Below are 10,769 nucleotides of genomic sequence, written 5' to 3'. Positions count from 1 at the left end.
TGTCATTTTTGTTTCTCCACATTGCTTGCATTTGTCAATCTGAATCAAGGTCAATGTAACACGTGCTCTGATTGGACAGAAAAGGGAGATAAGTCTGCTGCCATTTTGCCGCTAGGGGATTTTAAGAGAACCACCAAATATGGCCGTATTAGAACAGAGGTTCGTAGGAAGATATGGCAAGTAACCTCTGTGCTAAGAGAATGGGGTACAATGTGTAAAGCTCATTTCTGGTGGCCCCAGCCATGATACTGGAATACTAAAAGAGGCCACTTGAAACACTAAACTCACTCACTCACTCACTCACTCCATCTGTATGACAGCGGTCTGAAAACAGGTGATCGTGGACCGAACTGTCTATAGTGATTGATGATAATACCCATCAGCTGAAAGTAGATGACCAGGGACTATAAGGAATTTACATCACATGGTTCCTGCATGGACCCTAGATTGATTTGCACCATCCTCTCAGACAAATCTAACCATAAACACAAATACTACTATGAGAAATAGCGGTACATCTAAATTCACTTTCAGTACAGGACAGTAGTTTTGCGAAATGTTAAATGTTGTGTGTATTTTCAGTAATTTGGATTATCATGGATTAATATTGTGATAGCTACAATTTGGTCAAAATTAATGGTTTAGCGTGGTAGTTATAGGTCACATTAAGTATCACGGTATTGGTGTTTTAGTGGCACTTTAAACTGGTATTGTTATACTAAATAATGTGAGTGAGTTTAGCTTTACGTCACAATAAGCAATATGGCAGCTACATCTATAAATAATCGAGTCTACACCAGTGATCAACAGCATGAACATCGATATACGCAATTGGGAACCGATGGCATGTGTCAGCCAAGTCAGCGAGCCTGACCACTTTATCTATTACGACAGCTGAAGGCCAATATTCTAACCCGGGTCCTGAATAATGTGACTGTTTTGTGGAGATCCTGATTTAATGATCAGACAGGAAAGAACCCATGTGGATGTCCTAAGACCACGAAGCCTTCTCCCAAGTGCATCCCACACGTGCTCTATTTTATTAAGGTCACTAGACCTCGATGGCCAATCCATGACGTTGATTCCAGCGTTTTGAGGGAAAATTCGTGTCAGCCGAGCATCATGCTGGAACTGTAGACTTGAGCCATGAGCTGCCATGAAAGGAACGAGTTCAGGCGTGAGCACTTCGTCGCGGTATGCAACAGCTGTGAGGTTTCCACGGATGACCAGAAGTCTGGAACGGTTGTTCCCACAGAAAGCACCCCATACCATGCAACGTCCGCCCCCGAATCCGCCGACTTCCTGTACACAACATTGAGCATACGGTTCACGACGTCGTCTCCAGACTCTATGCCTGCCGTCCGCGAATCTGAGGGTAAACCTGGATTCATCGCGAAAGACGACTCGATTCCAGTCTATCTGGGTCCATCGGAGGTGACGTTGGGCCCAAAGCAGACGTTGACGTTGATGAAACGGCGTCAATATTGGCCCACGATAATGACGTCGAGAATGGACACTGGCTGCCCGCAACCGATTTCGAATGGTCTGTGAGGATAGTCGACCTCTAAACATCTCAGCCCTGGTTCGTGTAGCCGGCAGAAATCTGTCACGCAGGTGACGTAGGACGATTTGACGGTCTTCTGCTCGTGACGTCACACGTGGACGACCCGACCTTGGGCGATCAAAAGTGGTACCAGTTTGTTGTAGACGACCTCGCAAGTCATACACAGTAGGACGGCTGCATCCCATTGCTCAGTAACTGATCTTCCCGCTTGCAACATGCCAACAGCACATTTGACAATCGTAGCATTTAAAGTACCGTTAGAACTGTGGTTTAAAAGTGAAAAATTATTCATTATTTTTCAAAATTTACGTTTTGTGAAATTTCTTTTTGGCACAGTATAGTACTGTCAAAATGGGGGACTGTATAGTACATAATTTATTTTGTCACGGACTTGTAAAACTCCTCCACGTCTCTACTGCAAAACGTCCTGAAAGGTGGACCGAGGCATTGAATGTTTTACCTTGTTCAAAGACTTATAAGCACTAATCGTATGGCACTCCCTGATTCATTTATGGATGGATGTATGTATGTATGTATGTATGTGTGTGTGTGTGTGTGTGTATGTATGTATGTATGTATGTATGTATGTATGTATGTATGTATGTGTGTGTGCGGGTGTGGGTGTGTGTGTGTGTGTCTGTGTGTGTGTGTGTGTCTGTGTGTGCCTGTGTCTGTGTGTGTGAGTGAGTGAGTTTAGTTTTACGCTGCACTCAGCAATATTACAGCTATATGGCGGCGGTCTGTAAATAATTGAGTCTGGACCAGACAATTCTGTGATCAACAACATGAGCATCGATCTGCGCAATTGGGAACCGATGACATATGCCAACCAAGCCTGACCACCCGATCCCATTAGTCGCCTCTTACGACAAGCACAGTTACCTTTTATGGCAAGCATGGGTACCCCGGGACCTTCACGGATAGTTAGTTAGTTAGTTAGTTAGTTAGTTAGTTAGTTAGTTAGTGTGTGTGTGTGTGTGTGTGTGTGTGTCTGCGTCTGTGTGAAATATGCTTTTATACACCAGTTATATGCTGATTTTGTTATTTCAAATGTATTGATACTATTTTTCATGAATGAAGAATTGAAACTGAGCAATAGAAATTATTTTCTTTTAGATAAGTATTGTGTAATAAGTATTGAGCGAACGTATGATGCGTCCTTTATATGCATGGGCAAAGAGATAGTTGCTACCTGTTACCTTACACTTGAATATCCAAGTGAAAGTTCATGTTCAGCAACCCATGCCTGTTGCCTGTTGGGATGGTGTTGTTTGGGTTGTAGACTTGGTTGGTATGCATGTCATCGCACTCATACTGTTCCGAGCCATCACTGGATGTTTTGACCCAGATTACTTGGACACTCCGACATAGCAGGAGTACTGTGTGTGGCGTAAAAAAGAACAGAACTACACTTATGCGTGAAGGCATTTTATTCACGTCGCCAACATTTTCCAACCTTCCATTCACCACACACCAGAGATTTGGTAGCCGGAGAAGGTTGCGTATACCTGATCATGTTTTCCAAACAAATATGTGGTGTGCCGCCTTGCTTGTATCCGCACCTTGTCCCCAGTTTTCAAACGCAAGATAACGGCGTTCGTAGCGGTCGCATAGTCAGTTCTTCCCCACGAACTCACTATAAGTTTGCCGTTGACGGTGAGATCAAGCCACGCTTCTCTGCCCTTCTGAGTCAAGGCAGACATCTGGAAAGAGTAAACGCCGTTCCTGGGACATGTGAATGTCCCCGTGTGGAGGTTGTAGGCGTTTCCAATGTTCAGGAAGATGTGGTCGAAGCAAAGAGTTCTTCCTTTACCAAGTGCAACATGACGCGTGAGACCAACGGAAAAGGCAGCGTTCGACCTGCGATGCAACCAACCAGCAGCTGAAAGAACACGTCAGTTATGTTACTCAAAAGACTTTAAATGGCACGAAAACATTCGTCACCACTCGCTCCTTTCCGTAATCTCCAAGAAAACTCGTCCCCCACTCGATGCTTCCTATGTGCGAAAATACGACAAACCAATCAGAACGCGCGAAATGGTTACGTTGCTTTGATACAAATAACACTGACTCCTTACATCGTTTATGGCATTGTTATTGTTTAGAAAATCATGAAATATATATCGTCCTACTGAAGTACTGAGCACGTAACTAACAGAATTGTGCTGTCTAGTGTGAAGGTTTTTGTATAAGAATAGTGCGAATAACGGTGAGAGATTCAAATACACGAACGTGTGCTTGCTGACATAGCGGCTCTCATGGGTCCAACTGAACGTATACTATCCAAAAGAGAAACGCCTAGACGAGAAATCTGTTGCGAATATTTTTGTATTTTCAAACATGTATAAGTCGTCCACAAATAGACCCTAGTTCATGAAATTATACACCAGTTTAGAATTAAGTAATGTCTATACAGCCAAGTAACCAATCTGGATTTTTATTACCAGAAGCATATGCTCTTTGCTGCACAATTTCAACTGGTAGATTTCTGTTACGTTGCCTTTCTAATCCTTGTAAGAAATCTCATCAAAATCAACATTTTCCAGCAAAATCGATTTTTCATTTGTGCAGTTGTCTAAAACCATGTTATCAAATACAAATCGGCTATGCGTTTCTTTTGTGGGATAGTATATGTCTGAAGATCTTACGGGCTTGTGATGATTGTAGGTGCGCTGCCAACAGTTTTAGCAAATGTAACTATAAATCGCTATAATATTATATCTACATGTAACTAATCAATGTTAATGTTTAAAATTAGCCATATATGTCACATCTTTGTTAACATTTTACCCTTACCTTATTTGGTCTTTCACATATTTTTTTAGCGACTTCATTTTACATCACACTTGGCAAGATGACTGCAAGATTACACTTTAGAGTTTCTGCTTTGGAATTTAATGTAGCAACATATATTATATCTACTTGTCTATGTACATATTTATCTAACCTCACCCGTAAAGGTTGTCTGACTGGCTGAGCACTCTTCTAATATTTTCAGTGTACCACGTATACAAGCGAGATGCATTGCAATACATCCTGCTGCCAACAGCAACTCATTCGGTACTTCGTGGTAGTTACTTTTTTTCTCGAAAATTATTAAATGACACATGATGCATGGAAATTACCGATGTTTTGCGAATGGAAATCTCTGGAACGGAGGTAACGCTGAATCTGTTTTCTTGTGTCGTCAGCAAAATCTAGCAATGGCTACGAAAACATTTGACTCTCTTTCCAATAAATATATTTTGACAAAACGTTCAAATGTAATCCCTGTGAATCTTAAGATGGGGGATTACATCGTGGCGACTTTACTAAGACAATACCTACGGGAAAAAACGAGATACAATATTCGAATCGTTTAATTCACACAGGTTGGCTAAAGTGTACTGTCCAATACCATAGACGTAGACAATGCTTTTTCACCTTAAAAGGAAATCGGTTTGTATCACAGAGCTTGAGAAAAACAAAACAAAGGAATAACAGCATAAAATATGAAACTTCTTAAAATATAAAAGAGACATATGTGCTATTAAAATATTCAATTAATAAGATGATAACTGGACAGTCAGCATCGCAACGGGACAATCAACCCATGCTTCAAACAGCTGAAAATTAACATTGAGGTGTTCGGAAGATAAATACGTCGTTCACTGGTACCCGGGAACCATTAGTGAACAACGTATAATGCAACAAGTAGTTTCTGAAATAATCACACGACAAGGTTCTTCTCCAACATGTTTCAATTTTATCTTCAGGGAAAAGCGATTACAGTTAAACAGACTGATATGGTGTCACTTTGTCATGGCGTCACAATGCAACTGTAAACAAATGCTGTGACGCGGCGTTGCCATGGCGTCACATTGGTGGCTTTAAATTACGAGAGAAAAAAAGTATAATTCAAATACATTGCGCTACTGATTTAGCGATGGATACAATTCTTTAATGAAATAATTCAGTAAAGCAATCCCCATTTGTGATTATCAACCCCTAGATCTACTTAGAAATACAATTGGATATATATGGTGATCAGCTGATTATACATTCGCTAGAATGTGTCTTTAACAAATATGTTTTCCTCCTTCTCTAAGTTGTATCAAAGATTCCTAATTCAGTAACATAAATAAAAACACAAAATTGCAATACAATGTACAAGAGCATCGGTTATATTAAGTACCATCGAAATCAAACAGGAATAGAGTTATCGTCCCTGTTTGAAGTAGTTCTGATGTTCATGCGCCAAAAAGAAATCCATCCGAGAGGAACGAGTCGCCGTTCGGCTTGTAACGGAATAACACGAGTTTGTCACGAATGATTCCGGGACAAGCCGAATGGCGATTCGTGCCGAAAAGAGATCGTCAGAAATGCACTCAATGAGAATATTCGTCATCTCTATTCGACTTGTCCCGGACTTGTCCCTTGGTCCATTCATGACCCACTCGTGTTCTTCCGGAAAAGTCGAATAGCGACTACTGCCATCGTGGAAGGGTTTCATTTTGTCGCAGCACCATCAGAACTACTTCAAACAAGAACGACAACTCCAACAGAATTTTTGTCTTAATAACAAAAAAGTTGTTTAACATATACTACAATTAACGTACAATGTATTGACAGAGTTCACTGTTTTGTACGAGAGAGGACTGCAGAGAAAGGCACAGCCAGGTTATATATCATATATTCATTACCTGTGCTGTGCTGTCTCTATGCTTACACGCACACATAGCTGTCCCTTTCTCTGCACTCCTCCCTCGTAACAAATAGTGAACTGTGTCAATATTTTAATGATAGTTTGTTAAACAACTGCTTTAAGGGGAAAACATTCTGCAAAAACCTCACAGAGATGTTATGATGTTCTGATTATGATCAGCGTTGAGAGATCCTAACACCATTATCAAGTAAATGATTAGTGTACACGATGTGTACCACTTATTTGAACTTGCATATGACTTTTTAAAACAATATCATAGTGCCATAAATGATTTAAGTACTCGGGATTATTTTTATCACAGCACCGCACTCTTTACGCGCGTTCTTATTTGCATGTCGTATTTTCCCATGTCGTACTTTAAGTAATTCTCTTCCCACGGAGGTTACTTGTCATATCTTCCTACGAACCTCTGTTCTAATACGGCCATATTTCTCGGCCGTATTTTAATTATAGTATATGTGGAGAAACAAAAATGACATGACTGAGTTCTGTCTAGAAGAAACATTTGAGTATCGCGCTCGGGAAGAGGTTCTAGTTTTCACGCTGCATCCGGAAATTACCGAGATCTTGCGAACGATCACTTTGGAAACAAGGTCGCTGATTGCACTACTAAATCTGATTGCCTCCAATCACAAGTCTTGAACACTCGCACCATGAAAGGGTCGTATTAGAACAGAGGTTACGTAGGAAGATGTGACAAGTAACCACTGTGGGAAGAAAATGACTTTAGGTATGTTTATAGTTTTTCATCATACTGTAGCCAAACGGACTATAAAACGTGATACATACCTGGTATCCCCAGCATCAAAACACAGATGAAGAACCGGATCATCTTCACAACGGAGGGCTATAGACAATGATAGGAATCTGACTATCTGTTGACAATCCACCGATGTAGTGTCAGTTATATAGAGATGCCAGCGATCCACGATTAACTTACACGTGTACATACGCGTTCTTGGTGTGAACAGGATCACGGCCCGTTTTATTGTGTTAATCACAGTTCCGGAATCATAGAACCATAACATTCACCAAGCAATTTATGACCTGAAATTAAACATGTCCCTAATTTGTGAAATTTAAGATCCAGTTTATAACGTAATGCGATATGAACGCGTGGCAGGCAAAACGTGTGTTCGTTGTTTGGAGGCTTGTTTGGAGGAAATACAAAGTTAACACAATCCTAGAAATATCACTGGGAAAAATAAACATTGAGACTGTTGAATTAATATGTAATGGTCTTCCAGAAAACTACATTGTGAGCCTCATCTGGCTTGGCCGCTGTTGCTGAAACAATGTCAGGTCTAATCAATCTTAAATGAAGCTTTGCTGAAACCTGAAATGTTTTAAACTGACCAAGACCCTTGAAGGTCCGGGGTAGAATAGGCCTTCAGCAAGAAATGCTTGCCTTAAAAGGCTTGTCGTAAGAAGCGACTAACGGGATCGGGTGGTCAGGCTCGCTTACTTCGTTGACATATGCCATCGGTTCCCAATTGCGCTCATGCTGTTGATCACTGGATTGTCTGGTGCAGACTCCATTTTTTTTCCTGACCGCCGCCATATAGCTGCAATATTGCTTAGTGTGACGTAAAGCTAAACACATTATTTAGTATAAAAATACCAGTTTATCAAATGTTTTAAGTGATTCAATTTGTGGATCGCTTTTTGTGGATGATATTTCCTGTCGTGGCACAACCGTGAATACTATGGAAAGGAAAATGCAATACTGTTCACATAAAATCGATAAGTGGTCTTTAGAACTCAACATGCAACTAAACTAAATCACTCACTCACTTAAAACTGACCAAACATCTTTTTGAGCAAGAGACGCTTGACGTACTTTGAAATCTTTGTAGAAGGAACCTAACATACGAAATGTAGATGCCAAGGACTCGAGCTGCCAGTGTATTTGCAAACATGAAGGGAGAGTGGAATTTTGGGAGGTTGAAACCATCCTTCTTGTGATACAGCGATATGGATCATTTCTGGTGTCCTCAGCGTGATGTTGATGGAATTTTGCTAAAACCGACATTAAACCAAAACCGACATTAAACCAAAACCGACATTAAACCAAACTCACTATTTCTGTAGATTTGACTCCATTATGTCTTAGTTTTTGTAGTGGTGCCAAACTGGCACTACCAGCGGTGAAGGTACTGTGAAGATCTAGGACTTCAGAACGGCTGAGTGTGAGCATACATTCACAGACTGCACGATGGCAGGTCAGTCAGGAGTGTCATTACATCAATGACACAAAACCTATAATCACTCACACACACTTCTTCACGGTAACTTCAGATTGACATTAAATTTGAATTGCTTATATCCGTAGGTCATTACATGCACTTTGACTTAGGTAAACAGCCCCTGACCGGAACCTTAAAACACAACTTCGTTGTAGCCATCAGTTCGTTATTAACGAGCTTTACTGCACTTGTAATTTTAAACCGTTGTAAGCTTTGGAGGGCAACAGATGGAGCTAATTCTATGTGGAGCCATTGCCTCTGATTTATGTATCCCAGTCTAGCAGCTGCATCATGGTTTAATTGCTGAATTGTTATTAATGATGTATCTGTAAATATTTTCAAATCCTAGAAGTGACAGCAAACGCCCAGCCTTGATCACATTTACTGATCCGTGAAGATCCCGGTTAGAATTATCTTCAATAACCTGTGTTTGTCGTTAGAGGCGACTAACGGGATCGGGTGGTCAAGCATACTGACTTGATTAACACCCGTCACCGTCTTCCAGTTGTGCAGATCGATCCTCATGATGCTGAGCATTGGATTGTCTGGTCCCAAACATATGTATATTTAAAACAGTGGCACACAAGCTCGTCCAAAACCGGAAACTGGTAGGGGTGATGGAGGCGAAGAAAGACCTGAATACCACGAGTGGCGCTTAAAATATTGAATAAAACAAATTTCACGTGAGTAATTATTAAACATGGGGAAGGAAATCTGAGGGCACAACCAAGTGAGGAAAATGGAGTGTACCTTTCAATGGTGGAGATATTCTATTTTGACATGACAAATATTTTTCGATCCGAAGAGAGGGGAGTATGTTGCCAAACTTTGCTCGTTTCGCTCGCATATAAGAAGGCTTGTCATATTCTCTATGCTGCGCAACCCCACATGCGATACAGTTTGCCCGTGTGTCATCAAACACCTTCGTACTTCATTTGGCATAGAAGCATGACCTCACAATGACCTTGAAGAACACAGTCTCAAATGCACCATGATGGTGACCCACTTAAACACCTGGCCGACACCCCCGAGGATCAGTTGATTTTTTAAGTAGACGAAGAACGAAACATTACCACCATGAATACACAACAGCAGCCTGGTTGACACAACAGCTGCAATGCCGTTTGAACAAAGACAGTGTTACTAAAGAGATGAAATCAAGGTGCTTGCTCCAGAGCAGTTACCACGAACCATATCTAGATATCCCAAAGAATACATTTTGAATAACCAAGCCTCTCATCAACCTGGACAACACTGGATTTGTTTATGGATTAAAGCTATTTGAATGCAAGATTCGAAACACACAGAATGTGTTTACAGTTTGCGAAGAATGCCTTAGTACAGTCATCCCTCGTCATAACGCGGGTCTTTGTTGTACACGGATGGCCCCCCACCCCACCCCCGAATCATCCGTGACACTCTCGAAGGATTTCGTATTGGCGTAGGAACAGGAAAACTATAGACAAACCAATCAGAACGCGCGTAATGGATGAGGTGCTTTAACAAAAATAATGCCTACTACTAAAATGGTTTATGGCATTATATTATTGTTTTAAAAGAAATCAGAAACAGAATTTATTGTCAAATGTGAAGTTTTTGATAAAGATCATGCGATTGGCGGTGAGAGATTCAAATACACGAACGTGTGTTCGTGGACATCTTGCTAGTATCTGGAAATTTCCACATAAATGGTATAGATAGAGCCAACAGCAATACTGGAACAATAAATATCAAAATATGAAGATGTTCGATAAGATTATTCGGACTTACGTGTGCTTGGGTTGAGCAATAAAGACATTCTTTATTTTCTGGCTCAGGATCACAAGATTTTGATAAGTGAACGCACACTGAAAAGAAAACTTGCAAAAATGAAAGTCTGTCGAAGAAAGGGAAAATCAAAAGTGGTTCATCATGTCTGAATGTGAAACCTCTGGTAGGCTACACGGCTCTCGCTGGATGCATCAAAGGTGTCGGGAAAATGGTTTGATTGTTGACAAAGAACCTGTAAGAATATTGTTTGGTATCGTTGACCCTCAGGGTGTGAAATGTCGCAGTAACACAAGACCGGAGCGCCGAAAGTACCTTTCATTGGATGCCCAGAGAGAGTACGCTCAGATGCTGGCACGGAAAATACAACTGATGAGCAGATGCTGTACTTCCTTAGGAACGATCATGTGGACAGACACGCTGGTAGACTGAGTTACGGGTATGGGTCAAGTACAACAAACCAAAGAATAGAATAATGGTGGGGCAT

Source organism: Haliotis asinina, chromosome 10 (genome assembly GCF_037392515.1).
Source record: "Haliotis asinina isolate JCU_RB_2024 chromosome 10, JCU_Hal_asi_v2, whole genome shotgun sequence".
NCBI lineage: Eukaryota > Metazoa > Mollusca > Gastropoda > Lepetellida > Haliotidae > Haliotis > Haliotis asinina.
Note: the sequence above shows the minus strand (reverse complement) of the source record.